A 22,280-nucleotide genomic window follows, 5' to 3' on the forward strand; every position below is an offset into this window, starting at 1 on the left:
TTCCCTCCACAGACCCTGCAGGGTACAACAGGAAGACAGAGGTAAGAAGGACCTTTCTGAGTCTTTTTTCCAATAAGGAAATCGATCCATGGAGCAAAATGAACTGAGTGAAAGCAGCAGAAGAAATAGGGAGTAGGGTTTAGAGTCTGTTGGCTGCAGGAGCCTGGCTGTATCAACCAACCAGTTTCCCTCTCGCATTTCTGTATGTCTTTAGATTCCTCTACACAACAGCACAAAGCCAATCAATACATGCTGGATTCCTCCCTGTGCACCAGGGCAGCCACAGGATTCACCTCATGGAGAGGCTCCCCAGCAGCTCTGGTCTAACAGGGCTGGGAATCACCCCAGTGGTGTTCATGTCTGTTCAAAGGACAAATTTTGAGAAAGGGTAAAATGATGTTCAAACTGACAGCTGCTCACACAAAATCCCTGGTCTTTGCTAGGTCTCTTACTGTGAATACCCATGCTCATGTCAGCTGTGTGCAGGGAGGAATTATGAGTTTCCCTTTTCCCATCACTTACTTAGCTCCTTTGTTTTACCAACATAGATTGTGCTTACATTCTAGTACAGACTAGAGATACCAATGTTAGCTTAAAAGGAATTAGCTCAGCCATTTCTTTACTTTGCTAAAATCTGTCCTGTAAACATGCCAGGCTGCAGGCTCTTGAGAGTGGGACTGTTTACAGCCTTGTTTTTACATTGTTTAGTACAACAGGGCCAAAGAATAGATGCTTTGGGTGCCCCTGGAGTTCCAATAATTTTCACAATGACCCAGAGGGAGAAGAAAGGTCAGACTCGGGGGTGAGTGGTTCATAATGGGTCAAGAGAAGTTTAAATTTCTGAATTATAAAGTTGTAAAAAAGATTCAGAGGGAAGTAAGGGCATACTCAGCCCACTCTTTGATAGTACAATACATAAAAACCGGATTTTGTAGGAGTATAATAAAAGATTGTATAGGAGTATAATAAAACCCAGACACAAGTCTGAAAAATTCATTAGTTTCTGCCATGACTAAAATAAGCACTGTCTAGGAAAACTGCTTTGCAATGGTAATGAAAAGCAAGTGGAAAAGCAAGTGTTAGCACCAGTGCTGCAATGTGAAATAATTTCTGTATACTCAGATCTGTCATTGTGAACAATGTTGTTGATTATAAACCACATCAAATTCCCAGTCCCCCTAGACATGTGTTTTATTTTGCAGTTTTTCTAGTAATTATGAAATCAACAGAATACTATCAAGTTTTACCACAATTAAGCTAAATATATACTTAAATGATATAACATAGTTGGTAATTGCAATATCTCTCTGACTTCCTTCCAGGGAACACTCGGCATCGTTTCTGGAGCATTTTCAGGGGTGGCTGCTAATGGTAATGATGATGCTGAGCTCTCTCATAATTTTATACTTTCAAAGGTACTTTAAGCCAATTTAGAATAAAGATTTGACCTGCAGAACTTAAATTCTTGTGGGCTGATGAGACAAGCTTCCTAGGCTGAGTGGATTTTCTGGCCTCCTCAGTGTGTGTGGGTTTGATGGAGAGAGGGTGACGCAGACTTACAGCCCTGTGGGCAGCTCACTGAGAGCAGGTCTGGATCCAGTCACTTGTGAGACAGTGCTCACCTGTAAAGCCGTCTCCGTGCCATCGTGCTGAACACCTTTGGGCTCCAGGAGATAAAAATGCTTGTCTTGGGCCCTCAGTGAGGGGGCAGCTGTGTGCTACAGCCCTTCAAGCAATTGCTGCTTGCTCAGGGTCTGGCCAGGCTGTCATGTTGGTGATGGGCTTGGGAGGCAGGAGGTTTGTTCCAGTACTTTTCTCAGATGTCAGATGCATAAATAGCTCAAGAGACTGCTCAGAATTCCCCACCAAAGTGGGACTCTGCCTACGTTGGCAGCTTTGTCTTCCTGTAGCTCATCACTGCTGCTGCTCTGGCCACTGGAATTGAGCTCATGCTCTGAATTTATGTTTACAGACACTGGAATCCACTTTATAAGAAAAGACAAGGCAAGTTTGTTTGTACTTCTGCCATTAACTTAACATTTATATATTTCTTCAGAAAGATAAAAATTCAATGAACTCAATGATCTAGGAGGTCTTTCCTGACCTTATTGATTCTAAAATGATTTTTATTACCTCGTTTTAAATATCCTGTCTCCATCTAATCTGGCTTACTATATATGATACCATTTGTCTGAGAGGTAGTTTTCTGTCTAACTGAATACTACCTTTTAAATAATTTGGTTTAATAATTGACTTTTTTTTTAGGTCACTGAAAGGGAAAGGTCAGAAAAAACAAAGACAGATTGCATGTACTTCAAATGCTGTTTGCCCAACTATAATTAGAAATTGTGATTGGTATGGCATAAAGAAACTATTATGACCATATATTAAGCAGTGTTTATTTACTGAATTAGATAGATTAGATAAGTAAAAGAGTTCATATAAAAGAATGCAGAGTTTTTAAAATTTCTTGCTTTACAAGTGTAATGTGACAGGTTTAATTTAATGTTAAGTAATATGCAAGTTGATATATTTTGGAACATGTGATAACATGTTCAGATTCCTTCTAGAATATGAAATTGTCACCATGATTTTAAAAGCAGCTCTCACAGATCCAAAACCATTGGAAGAAAAACCCCTTGGTAAAAGTGCACTAAAAGAAAAAGAAGTGTTTCCTCTATGTCTTTTAAATATCAGAAAAGAAAAGAAAAAGCATTTAATCTTTCCCCCTTTTATAATGCCTTCTGGAAGCACAGCATCCTCCTATCTATTTCCCAATTTGTGGATATACAGAGTATCTTTGCCTTTTGCTTTTGCCTGCTAAAATCAGCCAGTGCAATTAGGTTGTGGATGTAACCACCTGGGGATTTAGTATGGTAAATATAGCACTTAAAAGCTTTTTGTTTTCTCTTTAGAAAACAGTGAGATCTCTGCTCTTAAGGTTGTCTTCATGAAAATGTCCACTGGATGACTACGTTAAAGAAATGAAGAATGAACAGACAGAAAAGGTAATTATAAGAAAAAGTGAATTTCTAACTATATGCAGAACTACATCTATCACAGTGGATGTGTATTTTTCATTACCTACATGAGATAAAGATTTCTCAGCTCAGCTGCATGAAAGGAATTGTTTTATGTTCATTGAAAGATGTCTATTTCTATTGGACTTTCTGATTAGTCTGTGATGTTCCCTGGGTGATTAGTTCCCAACACTTCCATATTGAGAGCTCATCATTCATCCCCTGTGCAAGTCCCAGAACCTCTCCCTTGACCAGGGCTAGACATCTCATTTTTTGCCAATTATTGGCATGCACAGTCCAAGCTGAAGCTCAGAGTTTTTGTCTCTCAACCACTACAAAACTTCTGGGCAAACAGAGCCTCATTTTTAAACCATTTCAAGCAACACTGAGTTCAGCAGAGGTTAACCTCCTTGGTTTTTTTCCAGTTTTCTGAATGAATTTTACAGCTTGAACTGTGTGCTCTGTGCTTCTGAAGGCAGACTGCTGCCATTGCCAGTGTGACTGCTTTACATAAAGTTTGGCTACACCCCTGTTACACTGCAGGGACACTCTGCTGTCCAGGGATAATCCATGAGATTGCACACTGGGACTACAAATACCCATCACTATGATTATGAAGACTTAATCATCACTTTTGGTGTCTACCTTACATGGACCTATCTAAAACTATTTTTGTGCTATACTTCCAAAAAACCTCCACCCAGGTCCAGTTCTTTTTTCCCTCTGCTTATCTCACTTTCCATTGTCATGAAATAAGAGCAGAAGCCCAGGCACTATTTCACCCAGCTTAACAGACTTGACAGACAATATTATCCAAGAAAAATCTTGACATGTTGCATTTGTAGGAGAAATGATTTAGGTAGTCAGAGACTAGGACTTTGAAATCTTTCTCTGCTGAACATAATTTTATATTAAATAATTCTGCTAGTGCAAGAAAATATGTGTAGGCTGGTATAAGCCTTCATTTCTTTGCCATAAGACTGTGCTTCGCTATGTATGGAGAACCCAACCACAGTGAGCTGGGACTGCTTGAGGCAAACTTACCAAGTTTATGCTGTGCTGTCCCTCATGGGAATGTTTCTCTCATGAACAAAATTGTCTTTACTCCTCCATGCAGTTATTTTACCATAGAGATTACTGTGAGTAAGTAAACAAAGTGAACCTCTTCTTTCACTATCCTGCCTGATAAATAGGTTCCAATATATATGCAAAGTTAAATGATAGAATCAGGACAAACAGAAAATGTTTTACATTTTATAGGCACAGAGACAAGTAGCTGGTCATTTCTGGTGAATTTATTTTCAACTTCCTTGGGAAGATTAGGCTAGCTGGAGAGTCTTCAGAAACATTGAGCTGCTCAGAGGGGCTTTCTGCCTGTTGTTTGCTGTACTGATATATTGGTTTGGGCTTCAAGAACCTGCACAGCATTTTCTGCTCTGCCTTCCTCAAAGCAGCAGCTTTCAATCTAAAGAGTCACCATTTAGTCAGAGCAGAGACTGGGCTTGTCTTGATTGCCCCACATGTGTAGTTCCTGTCTTCTTCCTAAGAGTTTTTTAGAAACAGAAAATAATTTTTTTTTAAAAAAAAATAAGAAACATTGAAGAAAGAGAATCTCAGTGGGAATGGTCCAGGTACTTCAGTTTTCTGACAGCTTAACCAAGTGTAGCTGTCAGTGTGTGGGGTAGCTCAGTAAAAGGCCACCCCTAAGTGCTCTTAGGTCAGCTGGGAGTAGTCAGGTGTCGCTCTTGAAAAGCAAAAAGGACCAAATGGGTCCAATACATTTGCATTTAGCATAACCATACAACTGTAAAATAAAGGGAATTCCAAAAGGAAACCCTTTTTGTCACACAAGCACTGAGCCACTGCAAACAAATCTGGCAAGGCTGAGGGTCCAGTTCCCTGGACTGAGCATCACAACACCATGGGTAATGTCAGGCTGTCAGATACTGCTACTGTCACCACCCTATTACTGAAAATATCTGTGAATTTCACTAGTTTGCAGAAACTGTCAATGAATATCTTAATCCATAAGCATAGAAAGCACAACTATTTTACCATACAATTGTGGAAGCTAATCCCTGGCAAGGTCATTACTTTCACCACTTCCCTTGTAATCCCCCTCATACACATACAGAACAAGGCTCTGAAGCCTAATCTTTCCAGTGCTGAAAATGAGACTTTTATGCAAACTGATAAAAGTTCTTTGTTTGATTTATCTGTAAACCAAAATAGTCTGGTAGTTTGCCTTGAAGTTAAAAGAAAAAAACATACTCTGTCAAATCCTGTGTATTCCTTTTTATGTATCTTGTCATTTCCCCTTTATTAACTCTGTCCTAAGGTTGAAAAGAAGAGTGCACTCCAGCTTCCATTCACATACTGTACTTTAGCTTTGACTTTTTTTTTGCAACCTGTTAAATTTATTGACTATAAGCCCCTTGAGCTATTGAAGAGTATGCAGCTTACATTAGATATCTTTTGAAAGATGCTACTGGTAGGCTGTTTTAATGTGTTTGCTCTCTCCAGATACAATTTGTCTTACATATTCATTGGTTTTTAGTGCCAAGACCAGTTTCTTCATTGTAGTTGTTGTTTGGAAGTCTCGCTCAGATATTAAGGTTTAGTAATTTTTCAGTGCTGCTCAAGGGATCTGAGTGTCAAATGAAATAATGAGTGGGATTTTGGGCATTGAAAACCCCTAAGCAGCTGGCTTTGGAGATCTCAATAAAAAAAAAAAAATGGATATAATTCAAGATGGCATGAAAGACACTTTGGGACATCTAGGTTGTTTTATATGTACAAATAGAGCTGGCCAAAAAGTAGTACTTTCCATTCCCTGACAATTATATTTCATTTTAATTTCAAGATTTCATATAGCCTAAAAGTCAGAGAAAATTTCATTTGCAAAATGCTAGCACATGGAGCTGGGAAAACAGAATATGTTCCCTGCATACTGCAGCTGCTTTTTCTAGTGATGGAGCTGACTGGAATACTGATTTCATTAAGCAAGGGCTCTGGGTGGATCTCCTTTCAGATCAGTCAGGGCTTTCAGGTGCTCAGTTTCACAGAGAGAGTCCAGAATCCTGGAGAGAGACTCTCAAGGCACCCAGACTTCTCCTGTGAGGCTGGTCTGCAGTGTGGGAAGGGGATGCTGTGTGTTCTGGGATTCTGGCTCTCACTGATAGGAGCCCATTCCTGCTCCATGCCCTGATGAGAGCTTCGGAATATCATTTGTTCCACAGTACAGGTGTTTGCACCTGGAATCTGAGCAGGCAGGACACCCACAGCAGCATGGATTTCACAGGACAGAGTAGAGACAGCTGGATTGGGATTTTCAGATTTATACTGCCATAAGTATCCTGCCTGGTCAGCTTAAACATGAGCTGTTACATTCCTCAATTGGTAGCCAGCACCCCAAAATCTGTTGTGCCTTGGGACAGAACTTGGACATCCCTTCAGATTGTCTGCATCCTGCTCTGTGTGTAGTCACTTGGCAACAGTCACTTGTACAGTTGTACACCTGCTGTGGTGTATTTGTATTTCCAGAAAATCCATACCAAAAGTCAAACTCCTTTCTCTCTGAAACTCCAGGCACTGCCTGTGTCTCCAGTGAGGTTCAGGTGAGACCTCTGTGCGCTGCAGCCCACGCTCCACGCTGTTACCAGTTCATGCCAAGCTTCCAGTTCTTCCATCCAGATGTTCATACCTTCCAAATCTGTTTTTCTGAGGAACATCTGTGGCCCCAACAAGTACAGAAAAAGAAAGGTAATTCAGTGAGTGTTTCACATGGAAAATACTAATTATACTTTGGCTTTCAGTGAAAAAAGGTGGGGAGGTCATGGTGTCCCCATCCCCACTTGTTGGTTTAGACTCTCTGTGGCCACATCATTGTGGGGGTGATCTCTCCCTACAGGGAAACCAAGAGAGCCTAAAATATTTCCATGCCATTATTTTCATAGCACCTAAAAACTTTTACAGGCACAGATGTTGCAGCTATTAATGAAATAAATGTAGTTTAAGTTACATTTACTCTATAGTAGGAGTGGAAGAGAGATATCTTTTGGTTTATAGTGCACATGTCAAGTAAATGCAATTGTCTATTTCTGAAGTTTTATAGTTCCCATCATCATAATTAACTTAAGTAAAACTGTATTTAGCTTGCATATGACTTCAATTTGCTGCAAAGTAAATCACCAAATAAATCAATAATTTACAACCTAGCAAACAGCGCAGAATTCTCCAAAAGAAAAAACAAACAAGCAAGCAAGTATTTGTGCCTAGGCTTTTCTGAATGCAGCACTGCTCCTTGCCTTGCTTCTCTGAGAGAAATGTGACAATTTCCAACACCAGACATTTTCACTCAAGCAAGCAGGAATCGTGTAAAACCAAACAGATAATGACACGAAACAAAGCTTTGATTAGGTGCCCGTGAATAATGATCCTTTTCACATATTCAATGTCTAGGATGTTTAACATATTTTACATTTAGAATATATCAAGCAAGTTGCCCTGATTAGAATTTGGTATCAAGAGAAACACATTTTATTAGACAGGGAGCGTGTCAGGGCTTGGTGCCAATCGGCTGCAACGAGTTATGTTACAAACACATCCAACACCCACATTTGGAGAAGTGCAAGAGTGAACATGTTTCTTATGTTCCTCTTTCCTGCTCTGTTTTCCTACAAAAATCATAAGAGGCAAGTAGAAGTTATCTCTTGGCTCCTACATAGGAATAAAAAGGTGAAAGAAATTTTCCATGTCATAAAGAAATCACAGGTTTACATTGTTGAAAATTGCTGTTGGGCTTGGATGCTTTTGTACAAGTCATTGCTATGGAGACTGTATTAATTGGCTGCATTTCTCATGTGGGGGTAGGTAATACTCAGTGAACTCAAAGGTGGAGAAAAATAATTTTGATATGTGTTAAATTAGTTGGTGTTTTGTGTTGCCCAGAGTGTGGCAGGGACCAAAAGCATAACAAAAGTCTGAAACTTGGGGATATTTAGAATAAAGAGAACATCCATAGGTGAAGCATTTAAAATGAGTTTGGGACTAGGGGCTGTTAATCCTGATTTCAGAAAGCAATAAAACTCCCTCATGTTTCATTTCACAGCATGAGCCACGTATTTTCCTGATGAATATTGGAAAGATTTTTTGACTGTACCCATCTAATTCCACATTTACCATAGAGATCTGGCACCTTGCTCTAGAAGTTCTAGTTCTGGTTAGCAATGGGGAATAGTTACTAGAAGAGATGATCTACTGCCCTGGTGTGTTCCTCCCTTGGAGGAAGGCTTTTATACACCTTCTACACTGGTTGGTAACCTTTGTGTCTTTCTCAACATATTTGCTGCAAAAAGCTACCTAGTCTACATTTGTGGTACTTCACATTTATCTTGTAGTCATGTGTGGTATTACAGTAATCATTGTACTTTTAAGATGTAAGTATTTTACAGAGAATCAATGCAAAATTATATTGATATGTATGTGTCCATAAGCAATGAAAAGATATCCTTTAGAACATGACACATTTTGTTTTCTGCACTATATGCTAACATGAAGAAAAATTGTGACTGCATGCAACCCCCTGAAGTCAGAAGTAGGAATATAATTATATATCAGAAGGAGAACATTTTAAAGGTTAAAATTATGTTGTATTTCCATAGATAGAGATGTTTGTATTTCATTAACTAAAATGACTTTCTTGTCACTCAACACTTCAGGAAAGAAATTATTTTTGCATTTGTTTTGGGATGAGTGAATACAATCCCAAATCTTTTATTTGCATCAGTGTGCAATGTGCCATTTTCTCAAATGAGGGCTGGGTGTACTTGCAGAGCAGACACAGAAGTGTGTTTGATTACCTCACCATTTCTTTGTACCCAGCATAGATGGAGGCGAATTAGAACTCATCAGCAGGAGGGGATTTTGTTTTCTTCCCAGCCAAAGCATCAAAGAATCCCAGAGCCCAGTTTAAGCTATTCAGACTGAAAATAGACTGAATTTTTTTCTTCTTGGTTCCAGTAAATACTTGTATATTACTTACAGTGAGATTCTTTCAGGAGAGATGCTGAGAGCTGTAAACATCCATGTTGAATATAATGCTCAGTAACCAGACTCAGGCCTTTCATGCAGCTGCAAGATTTGCTGAGCAGAGCTGTGAGAAAACAGCAGCGTTTGCAAAAGCCCAGGTATGGATACAGGTATACAGGCAAAAAAGTCTATTTGCCAATACATCTTTCTGTTTAGAGACCTACAGTACATTCCAGTGTGTGCCAGCACAGCTCCACCTGCAGACAAAACACTTCAAATATGAACAAGGTGAAAGAAGGCTCATTAATTAGGCTGTAGGTCTCAGAGCTTTACAATTTGGTGTTCCTTATCCCTCCTGGGGTGCAGGTTATTGATACTGAGAGATTTAGTTCCTGACTCTGCAATTTTGATTCCTGTGGTGTACATGATGCTAAGCCATGTCCCTGATTGCCCCGAGCAGAGAGAGTTTGAAGAAAGCCAAAGGAAACAGCTGGAGCCCCCTTAGTGCTGGCAGCAGGCAGTGTGCTCTGGATGCTCCATGAAATGAGATTTGGGTGCATGCAGCATTTGGTGCTCTGCCACCATGTACCAGCCCCTCACTAACTAGGACCTGGGCAGGAGACACAGCAGAAGGTTGTGCCTGGTTTCTGATAGTTATGAGCAGCTTGATATTTTCAGCATTTTTTGTCAGAAGTCTGTTCCCTGGAGAAATTATGGGTGTGTCTAATCAAAAAGTGATCTCTTAAAGTGATCTCTTAATTTCCCAAGACCTTGTTTTCTATTGCAGAGGTATTGCCCATGGTAATAGTTAAAATTATCTGTCACAGATCACTGAAATCCTCATTTCCAGTGGAAACACACTGGTCCAGACAGCACTTTGGCAGAAAGCATTTCTTTCCTTTTGCATGTGGTGTAAAGGGGAGAGAGAAACAGGGACAGGAAAATAAATGAGACCTCAAGTTGCTAAGGTTACTCTTCTAGAAAGCCAAGATGTGGGTCACATCTTTGGTGTGACCTGAACAGAGCAGGGGTCACTGAATTATTGATTCAGAGAATTGTGGAATCATAGAATGGTTTGGGGTGGAAGGACCTTTCAAGGTCTTCTAGTTCAGCTCGCTGCAATGAGCAGGAGCACCTTCCCCTACATCAGGCTGCTTAGAGCCCTGTCCAAGCTGATTTATCCAGGGATGGGGCAACCACCACCACCTCTCTGGGCAGCCTGTTCTGCTGTTTCACCACCGTAATTTTGAGATGAAGATGTGAGACTCCAGCTCCTGCCTTCTGGTCATCTTCCTCTCCAGTGGAACTTGGCCATGTTAGGGTTAGGGTAGGGTAGTATGTCATGCTTCCTTTTTTTGGTTAGTTGGTTGGTTGGCTAATTTTTGGGTTAGATTATTTTTTTTTTCTTTAGCTGTTGTCAGCTTTCTGATAGAGATGAGGAGTATTTTGTATCTTTAATAACTGTTGCAGGCAGGAAATTCTGCTGCCTCACCCTGGCAACCTCACTAACCAGCAATCTGCCTATTCTCTGTGTCATTTCTGTAGTGTAATGGGCATTTCTTTGTGACACATACAACATTTGTTGCTACTTTCTTGCAGCTGTGTGAAGCTCCCGTTTGACATATGTTTCCATGGAATTAGTTAAATTGTGCAGCGAACAGATTCTCTGTTTCTGCTCAGTGTAGCAGGGAAGGTAAAGGTTATCCCCACCATAGGACACAGGGAGGAGTGGTCACTCCTCCAAGCTGCTTCTGGAGCTGCACTGATGGTGTTTGGTGAAGCAAATCTGCTGCAAATTACAGCATGTGGTTATAGATCAATTTATGCTTCTGCCTGCTGCCAACAATGTGCTGTGCACCAATGGAGCTAACTAGGTAAACATGCACTCTAGTAACTGAAAATAACCAAGTGTTGTTGAAAGGAATAATTAATTAATGTTTGTAAAGCACTTAGAAACTGAAAAGCACCTTATTAGTGCTAAGTGTTCAGGGGCCTGGCTTTCTCATCAGAAGGTAAAGTCCTCGTCTTTGTTAGTTTTAACTGAACAAAGCATTAAGGGTATAGAGCCTTTGTGTCTAATGTCCTCAGTCAGGTGTTTTTGTGCCTGGCAGTCATTAGGATGCAGTAAGTAAACAAGAAGAAACTATAAATGGCCTGAATCAGCTCATTTCCACTGATGCCAGCAGAATCAAGTTGATTTACATTAGCTGAAGATCAGCCAGGGAGAATCCAATGCACAGCTCCTCTCCTTGATGTTGGGCTCAGCCAGAGCCAGTCACTGGTTTATTCTCTGCAGCTCCTGCCTTTGTGAGCCCAGCTGTCAGGAATGAGCACAAAACTGTATCAGGGCACAGGTTTCCCTGTGCAGTGAGTGAGGTGGACAAATTGGATGGCTCAGATTTGCTCCCTGGGGCAGGCAGCACGTCAATGAACAGCCTCCTGGTGGGGAGAAGGATTCCTATTTATCAGCTGTGCCATGCAGGGCTGAAAGGGAGACACCTATGGCTGACCCTGTTCCAGAGCTCAGGAACGTGGAGAGTAAGAATCTCTGCCTTTACTTCAAAAGTGCCTTGGCTCCCTCAAAACAACCCCAACTCTTCCTGATGCAGAAGTCACTGACTGAAGGGGGGATTTACTGGGAAGGGTAAGAGGGATGTGAGCCACCCACATCCATCTGGGGAGAACCATCTGGGGAGATGTGGATGTTCCTGGGAGTGTGATCCAGCCCCAGTAGCCCTCAGCTCCTGCCACACACAGTGTGTGACACCACACCTTCTGTGCAGCCATCCAAGGGCTGCTCTGCTCCTCCAGGAAGATGCAGCCCACAGTCAGCATTCCTATCTGCCTAAGAGGGTGCCCATCTGTACTTCACTCTCTGTAAATAGATCAGAAGCTGTGGGAGCTGGAAAAGAAGGGGAAGGAGAGGGGAAACACTCTTGTGGAACACAGGGAGCTGCTGGGAAGCGTTTAAGACTAATTGGCCAGAGAGGACAGAGAAAAGCACTGGCCTGCCCATCACAGCACACACTTTTAAGATTTTTGTATCCCTTTACCACACAAGTTTCCTTTCTTCAGCAAGAATTTTTCAGGCTAAATTTGATTATATTTGGCATCTGTTTCATATTTATGAGTATCCAGGACCTCCATCACTCACACTTAACTTCCAGATGAATGAAAAACCCAATAATGTGCCCATTTATGGTGCATGAGCAGTGTGCCCACATATGCATCGTACACAGTCACTGCCAGGAGTGGTGGGAGAGGGAATCCAGTCTTTGATCACTTGGGTGTTTCTTCTCACAGGAGATCAGTAGCCCTTTTTTTTCTTCTGGACTAATTGGCAGAGTAAAAAAGGTTACCTGCCAAGAAAATCCAATTAATCAGCCCTTGCTGCTCCTGAATAAAGCTCCATGGCTGATAAAGGGTTGCAGTCAGAGAGAATCAAAATAAGCCACCAGGACAGCAGATATTCTGTTTTTCCAATCTCTGCACCAGCCTAGGGCAGAGCATGTTTGGCTCACTTCAGTGGCAGTGCTGGAACACAGTGTGCCAGAATTCCCCTCCATGATGTCTCTGGAAGAGCTGAGCATTACTAGGATTGGTTAACAGTTATCTTTGTGATTAGCCATCTGTTACAGATCCGTTTATTGAATCTGAGAGGGGACAGAACCCTTGCACATCCTGCTTGCTCCTCACTTTGCGTGAGCTCACCATAGGGAGTTTTGTACAAAATGCATAAAGAACAAAAAAAAAAAAAAGCTTATTTTAAAGAGAAAAAATTTTGTGGCTCTGTGTATAGTAAAAGTCATTATCATTTGCCTTTATCAAGATCACGGGATTAGAGCACTGGATAATTTCTTTCTTTCTGGAGGTTGGAATTTGGTTCTGGAGCTGCTCCCTTGGTCCCAGTAACCTCCTGCCCCACAAATCCATAGCTATGGAAGGGAAAATTTGGTGTCAAATCCTTACATACCCTGAGTCTATTTCAGCCAAAGTATCCAAATTAAGAAATTTAAGAGAGCCAAAGGCTTTGTTTCTAAGTAGATCTAAGTAGATTTCTGAATCCAGATGAAGTGATTTGGGTGACACACCCAAAGAGTCCAGCACAGGCAAATGACCCAATAGAAAGTTCCACAGATGTCAAGGCAGAAGGTGAATATGTGATAATTAATTCTTTCTCCTGGGTTATGTGATGCTAATTGACTTGGCAGCAGCACCATCACTGTGATTCATTGGCTCTTGGATTTTAGGCCAGAAGCAGCAACGATGATGGTCAGGTCCTCCTGCCTGCAAAGCAAAGCCCACAGAACCTCACCTGCTGCTTTCTCCACCAGCCCCCCAAATTCTGCTTAAATTATCATTTTTATTGAAAACCAAGTTTATTAAAAGGCTATGCAATAGAAAATGCATCAGGTGTTTGGGTAAGTAGATCTAAAGGTAATTGGTTTTTTTAAAATTTGCAGCTTATTTTTGGTAGCATATTTATATTGATATTTCCATATGATTCTATTTTTTTTTTGTCTATATGAACCCCAGGAAAATTAGGAAAACAGACAAAAAAAAATTTGTTTCTGTTTTTTAATTTTTAAATTAATCAGAGGCATCCTCAGTGCATGAAGTGGAACAGTTTAGCTCTCAAGTAGTTATGATACAGGTATCCAGGTGAGGCAGCAGTCACAAAGATGTTATTTCCTTGTTATGTCATGATCATATCACGTACCTGTCTCATCTGTAAATAGAGTATTAACCACCATGAACCTTCAGGAGCTGAGAGAAAACATGGTGGGTTCCCAAAGGTGCAAGTGGACTTGTTTGTGTTAATAAATAAGCCACCAAACTGATGTGATTAAACAGTTACTCCATCAATGTCTTGGCCCTTCTTTTCTCCATCTGGTAGGCAGGCAGGCAGATTAAATATATGCCATGTGTTTGTTTTCTACAAAATGAGCTGTGTTAGTATTTCTTGTCACTATGAGGTGGTACCTACCAACCATACCAAATATATTGATTGACGTTAAAAAATGAGGAGTTACCAGGAACACAATGACATGCCACCCAAAGCACAGCATTTGATTAAAGGACATGGCAGCAAACCATAATTTTTATTTTAAAAACGCTCAATTACAGACTTTAGAGAAAATTAAATTTATCGTTGAGCCTCAGTGTTTTGAAGCTACCAGTTGATTCCTGGAAGTGACTTTGAAATGAGTTTTGGGAAATCATTTTAGTATTGACTTGGGCCATAATGGTTGGCTGTTGCTTTTTTGTATAAGATTGATTAAATTACTCTGAACAAGCTCCAAGTACATGTCCCTCTCTGAGGCCAATTGTGAATATAACCATAATACACTCTCTAAAACATATTTCAGAAAGTAAATAATCTCTAAAACTGGAAGAACATCATTGCACTCTTCCAAGAATAAGCAAATGAACTTGGTTCCTTGTCTCAACATACATCACTTCTTTTTTTAATGCTTCCTGCTTCCTCTAGTTTCAAAAAACTGGGGTTATTTGCTAGATTTCCTCTGTGCACTACAATAGGAGATAATTTTTGACTAGGCCTTAAAGAAAGAACTAGTTAAGAAATAAGTGCATAATATGAGATTCCATTTTATCATTGTCTAATGAGAACTGCCAGTTGTTCTACTGATTTCAGCCTTTGTCTCCCCTCTGAAATGTAGTTATTCCTTCATACATCAGGAAACTCAAGTGAAATCAGAGCCATGTTATAGCAGGTTCTATACAAGCACATGGGAATGAATGATGTTAATTTAAAAAAAGTTTGAAAATTAATGCCAAATATGTGAAGATATTACTTATCCACAGCTGCTGAGTGGGCCTGGTCTGGAGATGGGAGGAACCCAGGTCTTTGAAGACCCAAACCCTATCCAGTGAGCTCTGCTCCCAAAACACTGGCTGCTCTGAGTTTTTATGAAATCTAAGGTATGGACTTCAAAAGCCAGAACTAAATGACAGTGATATACATGGCCAAGAAAACCCCAGGAGGTCACTGAGGCATGGTTGCCACAAAGCCAGGAACAAGAGAGACAGCAAGTGACAGCTAAAGAATAGGAGCAAGAGGAAGGGAACAGCAGAAGTTTTGGGAAGAATTTAATGTGATCAGCTCCACAGAAAGATTCTTGAATGGTGACATGGGATTTTCAGGCAAGATTCAAGAAAAACAAGTTTGTGGGATACAACCTTCCAAAGAACAGCCTACTGCACTTCCCAAATGTTCGGAGTTCCTATCTGAGATGGAGTAGGCTATTTGGGGAACAAAGCTCTTTTAAGGACATCTGGTTCAATAAGGGTAAGGATTTCTAGGGTGCTGATAGGAAGGATTTCTCTTTGCCTGGCATGATTTTCCATGCTAGAGGTGCTGCACTGGGATTTAGGCCAAAAGGTCTGGGCAAGCTTTGGTTGAGAGGCAGATGAGGTTGGCTTGCAAAGGTTGAGATTTTCTGTTCTTCTTAAGTGTCTTTAACTCCTGCTGACAAGAGAAATGCGAGTCCTCAGAGGCCTTGAGTAAACAGGAAACCTGCAGGGAGCAGGTAAAGCTGGAGTTGGAAGAGTGAGTAACTGCAATATTCTGTAATTGCTTCCAAAAATGCTCTCCTTCCAGTGGTCTCTTGTTCAAGGCAAAAATATTTGGGTACAACTCATGGGGGGAATTGTTATCTACTTCAACAGCAGAATCTATTCTCTATTTCAGTACCTGGTGTGAAAGGAGTTGTTTACCATTCCTCTTGGCCTCACTTTCTTTCTTGCTGAATTAGACCCTTTAACAAGACCAAGTGATGTGTGTTCTATACAGAAAACTTTGAAATGAAGCAGGATTGTTGTACCTTGTTCAAAGCCTCCTTTCAGGAAAAGCTTGACTAACACAGGGAGGCTTCCAAGAAATTTGTTCCCCAAACTGTTTTTGTGAGAAAATAGTTTATTGTTTCTTTGATTGTTTTAATGTTTATTGTGTTTTCATTTCAAAATATCTGCTTTTCTTTTTAATATGTGCCTTCCCCACAAATATTGCTGTGAAGGAGCCCAGTATTATGGTCAGCTTTACTCTACAGTGATCCAGGGAGGAACGACAGATGCTTCAATGACATTCTTTAGGTGTATTTTTCTGGTTACTAGGAGTCATTTCAATAGAGGCACTGCAATATTCAGCATGCTTTGCTCAGAGCCTGTGCCTGCCATGGGAGATCATCCAGCTCTGTGGCTGTGAGAGACAACAGAAAAGCAAAAGGAATAGAAATAAGAGAAGGAAAGAGGATAAATGTAGGCAAGGAAAGCTCAGAAGAGGCATTTCTAGTTCTTTAAGGGATTTCCAGTGCTTGATTTGTGGAAAATTTTCATCCACATCCAAACTGGGCAGAAATTCAGGAAATGCCATCACTGACCCCCAGCAGCTGAGATAGCAGCATGGGCCAGGCTGCACCAGGGACTGGGATCAGACATTAAATAACACACAGACCCTCACTCTGAGGAAGACAGCTGAATAATAGGCGGAATATCTTGCATTTTAGTACTTCTGGCAGTGTCCTGCTAATGAAGGTAATGAATGGCTCAGGCAGAATAAAATATCAGCATGTGCAGGTAAATATTGCTTGGACTTGTGGCAAGAGGCATGTAAGTGACAGAAGTTTAATTTCTGGTTAAACTATAGCTTTTTCCTGGGCAGAAGAAGCAAGAAGGATATTTCAGAAGGTAGCTGAATGTGTCCTGTGTTTTTATTCTCTTTTGCCATGTAGTCATTCATTCTTTGACCTTACCCCATAACTTCCCATTATTTAATTTTTATAGACAAAAATCTGTGATCCTAGCCAGAGTCACTCCCTGATATTCTCTTCCATCTTCAGAATTTTCTTATTTTCTGGAAAACAGCTTCTCAGTCTTGCCTTTTCATACCAACAGCATGTCACTTGCTTGGAATAATGCTCAGCAAAACCAAGGCTGCAAATACTCATTCTGTGTTTAAAAGATGTGTTTGAAAAGATTAATTAACAAAGAACTTGGTGTTGCTCAGCCCAAACAGGCACTGTATAAACCAACTGAGACACCCAGGAAAGGGTTTTCAAAAATTCCACCAGAAGGAAGGGATATTTCCAGAGGAACAGTGCTTAGGTTATCAATTCCAAAGCTTTTCATTGAGACCAAAATTCCTAAATGCTATCTGTGTCCTTTGAATACCTTTTGCCTTAGCATTTAGTGGTTATGACAGCTACTAAAGCAGCTCTGTGCTTAACATTTTGCTCCAAAATCCACCTTAAATATCTAATTATGAGAGCCCATAGGAATTATGTGCTTTAATTTGCTTAGATCTAAAAATGAATACCATTTACATTTCCTCCACTGAGCATACATACAAGTTCTCCAGTCTTTAGTCAATGCCACTGTTAAATATACAAATCAGACATGTTTGAAAAATGAAAAAAAAACCCCACCTTGGAATGTTAGCTCAAGCATTTTTTTTCAAATCTAATACTTACTGCTTGCCTTTATTAACTATTAACTGAAAACTCCTTAAAATATGTCAGCAGAGATATTTATTGCTGTTAACAGCATTACATGGGATTCAGCATCTAGAAGCTCTTAGCCTGCACTGTGTGCCAGAAGTGTGGGAAAGAACAGCTGGAGAGAATTTTGTGGAGCTGCTTGTTTGAGGGTGGATGCAATTTTAATTCTGGTGTCTTGTCCTCAGTAATGAGAGAGGTTTTGTAGGTTGAGTCACAAAAAGGAAATAATAGTCTTTGTTTTACTATTGAGGCAAGTGTCAAACCTGGTGAATAATGTAGATAATTTTTTTTTGAAATTTGAAGTGGAGACTAATGTATGTTTAATGTCAGCTCCACTGTTTTCCCTCTGTGTTGCTCTGCACAAGTGCCATAGTGTTTCTCAGAAGTAAAAAAAAGGTACAGAACAAAGTCTTGAGCATCGGTTTTCATCTTGCACTTGTGGCTGTTTGGTTTTAAACTCATTTTATATATCTGCTAATCAAAAAAAAAAACTGTTTACAGTCTTCAGCCTTTTGGGGTTGGTTTGTCCTCAGTTGCATATTTAGATATTTTATGGAGTATAGATTAAAAATGTACTCTTACTATCAAAATTGTAATTATTCCCATCTCTTGTTGTCTTCTCTCTCTCTTTTTTGGAAACAAAAGAACAAATGAAAGATGCAACTTATTCTGTCTTTATGCAGAGAAGTTTGTTAAAACTCCTGTTGTTCTTGATGCTTCTCAACTCCTGCCAATTTATCTACAGTTTTTTGTTTAGGTTTTCAGTTTGTTTTTTTTCCCTCAGGATACTTTAGTCCTGAGTGATGTTCTCTGGATGAGACTTTTATCAGTGCCCAGCACCAAATAATAAAACCTCCCATGTTTTGTATGTTCCAGTGGGGTTACCAAGGAGCAAGATGAGATGTGCACAGCCCTGCACTGTTCACAGGCACTTCAGCTCTGTTCTTCTCCTGTGATCCTGAGCCGGACATTGCCACTTGCCCAATGTCATCTCCTTGAATCTTGACCATCTTTCCAATTTATCAAGATCATTTTGAATCTTCATTCTGGCTTCAAGAATGCTGTCACCCTTGATGGTTTAATGTACACTGTAAATTTAAATGAGTACATCTTCCATCATTTAAGCTAATGAAAACACTGACAGGCCTCTATCTGATATACCTGCCTACCTTTAGATAAAGTATTAAATCTTCCAGGAAAGTGCATTTTCAGACACTTTGGTACTATTGTGGATTTGTGTTAGTAGATATTTTTTCACCTTGATTTTATGTGTGCTGGATTCTCAGGGTAAATAAAGATGCTCCTTTCTGCATCTATCCTCTAAAAGTTATTTGGCCAAATAACATATTGAGTCTTTTGTGGATGTTTTTTTCTTTTACTTCAGGTGCTCAGGAATAAAATATTTTAATGAAATCCCTGAGTATTTTTGTTCCAAAGTCTCCTGTCTGATTTCTGTGCCATGATTGCAGCAAATAAGATGGAGGGCTTGAGGGTTTTACTGTTGTGCCACTTTAGGCGATTGAAGATATGAACAAAAAATGTTCAAAGTGTCTGTATAACCACCCACAGAATAGGCTTAATGCATTCATTCAGGCTGCTTTTCTGAGAGTTAATTTACATTTCATATATTTGAGAGTCTCACATGGAAAGATATTTTTATGATGATTTTTAATGCAGTAATTTGATGAGATCATAAGGATTTACTTTGGAAGGATTTATAATTAATTTCTGCATATAAAGAAGGCGTCATTCCACAAGTGTGAAATTTATATCTATTTGTTCCCTATAATATTTCATGAAGGAGACAGAAGAATAGGTACAATTAAAGAGCCACAGGATCTTCTGGTCTCTTCTCTCCCTGTCTTGTGACTGCTACTAAAAAGTTTTCAGTGGAAAATCTGTGAAGGAGACAGAATCCATGTCTCTTTAAGAAACAAGAATTACATTATGAAAAAAATCCTGGATTCCATACACTGTGTTAAACTTCCTCTGGTCCTTTCCATGTTAATTTATATTCTACCCTGTCCTAGATACAAGATCTTTTCCCCAAACTGCCTTCAATAATACAGAACATTGTTCAAGGGAAGATTTTGCTTCTTTCTTTCTTTCTCTCTGTTGAATGTGGGATGAAAAAGTTGAATAGCAGTCAAGCAAATGCATTTTTAAGAAAACCTTGTGGGGGTTGGAGGAAAAAGCACTGGAAAATACCTGAGTCACTTCCTCCTGCCATGTCAGGCGTCCTCAGGAACCCAGAAAGTCCTGTTGAAGGCAAAAGCTGCTTTACTGGTGTACCACATCTGTCTGGGGCATCATCAGAGGAATTCCTGACAAATCTTCGGGGGAAGGACAAGATAATTAAGGAACTGACTTTGGGATGTGAGCTGTTAACTTGTGCGCTGAGCTCAGTGGAGCAGGAGACTTGTAAATGTCACCATCAAACCAGATATTTATTAGTAGGAGCTGACACACTCCAACTTCCCAGTAAATGGTGAGAAAATATTCCCTGTCACTTGAGACTTTTGAAACTGCAGCAGATTGAACATGGCCTGAAAAAAAAGTCCTCTTGAGCTGAGTGCTCTTATAAAAGGGGCGGGGGGGAGTGATGAGATGAGCAGTTTTGGTCTTTCCCTCCTGATTCTGCCCTACTTTCCTGCCACCACTTCCAAGAGACTATTGGTTGTTTCTACAATCAAAATTGTTTCCAAGGTGCTGTGGAGTAAGTGGGAAACTTCTTACACAGTAATGAGTATTGGCCAAAGAGCAAAATAATGGGAACACTTTAAAAAAAAAAATATTGACTTTTTTCCTCTCCTTGCTTACCAGCTGCAGACTGTGCCGTGAGGGAAACCAATCACAGACTCATTCCCAAACTGTCCAGATGAAAAAGACCTGCAGGCTACTTTGCTTATTGCCATAACTCTCTGGAATTGCTTCCTGCCATATATCTGAGTACTATATTCAGGCTAATTTGCCATAACTTTCCACTAGAAACCCATTCCATACCCTGATAAATCTCATCTCTGGCTCTTCCCGCAACTCCCATCCTGAAGAACTCAGTTCATGTTTTCATTTGTCCATTTTCATTCTGAATCAGAGATGCTGCCTGAAATATTTAAAGGCTAAGGACCTCAGCAGGCACTGGAGAAGGCTGTCAATGCTTTCCCTGTCATTTTCTTTGCTCTGTGGAGGATCTAGCACTGCAATAAAAATTCCAGACAGGCAAGAAAAATGATCCATATTACTGGACAATCTGCTACCCTTATCTCCTGCAGATCATGACCTTTTTACCTATAGCTCAGGAAAGCATTATTTAAAAAGTATGAAAGGAGAAATGTCTTATTACATAGTTGGTTCTACCATGCTGAATTAAAGAAATACCTTTATAGAATATAGAGGACAAATTGAATTTTAAAATAATCTTTCAGATATGTAGATATTCTCCTGGGTCAAGAGGATGTAGAAATGGTTCAGGCTTTATTCTGCAGTGCAGAAGCCAGCACAGACTCAGGTACCCCACTTTGGGTGGTGCTATTTCATCACTCTTGCTGAGGGGGAGTTTGTGTAAGGCAGGTGTGGCTGTATTTACTGAATTATGACCTCAGAGGGGACAATCCCAACTGGAAGGTAAGACACATCCTCATGAAAATCATTCTCCAGGTGCTCAGCATTTCCATTGGGTACTATATATTACCATATCATCCCTTTGTGACTCAGGAATGCTCATATCTGATTCTGTAAATGCTCATTTATCTGTTTCACCTTGTCCATGACACCTCACTTAGCCCACACTGAAATGAATGGAAAGTTTTTCTGTCCTTTAGAGGGGAATTGAATCAGACGTAGCTAGAAGACAAAATGAGGTTCAGATTCAAAGATATTGAGGATAGGAGCATAAAAGACCTTGGTTAGAAGATAGTTTGAATTTTTTTCTTATATTGCAGCATTAATTTTGTATTGAAACAAAAACATTCTTCCATTCTCATCCAGATCTTTGAGCTCTTCATCAGCTTATTTTCCAATACTGCAGCTTTAACACAGGTACTGAATCCTGCTTTTACATCTTTTAGCAGGAACTTTTGTAAGTGTCACTAAAACATAAAGAATCTGAGCTAGTGGAGATGAAGGTGTGCTGTTTTGGAAAACATAGCACATTTTTGTGTGTGTATTATCACTTTTGAACCCTCTCTTGGTTATCTCTCTTTGTTTCACACAAGGATGGTATTAGTAGCCTGGAGCAATCTCTTTATGCCCTTTCAATCAGAAACACTTCTTGATTTGTATACTTATATAGCACAGGCCACGCTGAAGTGAGAATTTATTTCCTGAAGAAAACAGATTTAATGTGAAAGGTGATCCTCAAAAGCTTCACAACTCCAGTTGCCTTGGATAAGCCCCAAGAAAAGCAGCTGCTCTCTGAGTGAGGCTCCCACGTCTCAGAGCTGCAGACGAGGTGGGGAATGTTCTGTGCACAGCCCCCTCTCCTCAACGACAGTGCACATATTACAAGTACTAGAGGAGGATTAATGTGAAAAACAATAAACCCAGGCTTTCACTTCCTCATTCTGCATTGCATTGCTGTTCTGAGAATCTGCCCAGCAGAGCCTTCAGTTCCTGCCCCTCACTAATTATATTCTCTCTCTACCCACCTTTAACTTTGCAATCCTCTGACTCTCATAAAGCCAGACCTTTCTAAACTTCATTGTGTTTGTAGGGA

The 22,280-nt window shown here is 40.1% G+C and overlaps 1 long non-coding RNA gene across 1 annotated transcript in view; it reads left to right on the plus strand.

The window, feature by feature from the left end:
• The first annotated feature begins 1,298 nt into the window (after positions 1-1,298).
• LOC128941130 (uncharacterized) overlaps positions 1,299-22,280 on the plus strand; it is a 30,649-nt gene continuing 9,667 nt past the window's right edge. Inside the window, exons 1-2 of the long non-coding RNA XR_008483336.1 lie at positions 1,299-1,371; positions 2,916-3,008. This is a non-coding gene — a long non-coding RNA (uncharacterized LOC128941130). The remainder of the gene's footprint in view (positions 1,372-2,915; positions 3,009-22,280) is intronic.

This window comes from Melozone crissalis, unplaced genomic scaffold (assembly GCF_028551555.1).
Source record: "Melozone crissalis strain CALT ecotype California unplaced genomic scaffold, PUWL_Pcris_2 ptg000034l_1, whole genome shotgun sequence".
NCBI lineage: Eukaryota > Metazoa > Chordata > Aves > Passeriformes > Passerellidae > Melozone > Melozone crissalis.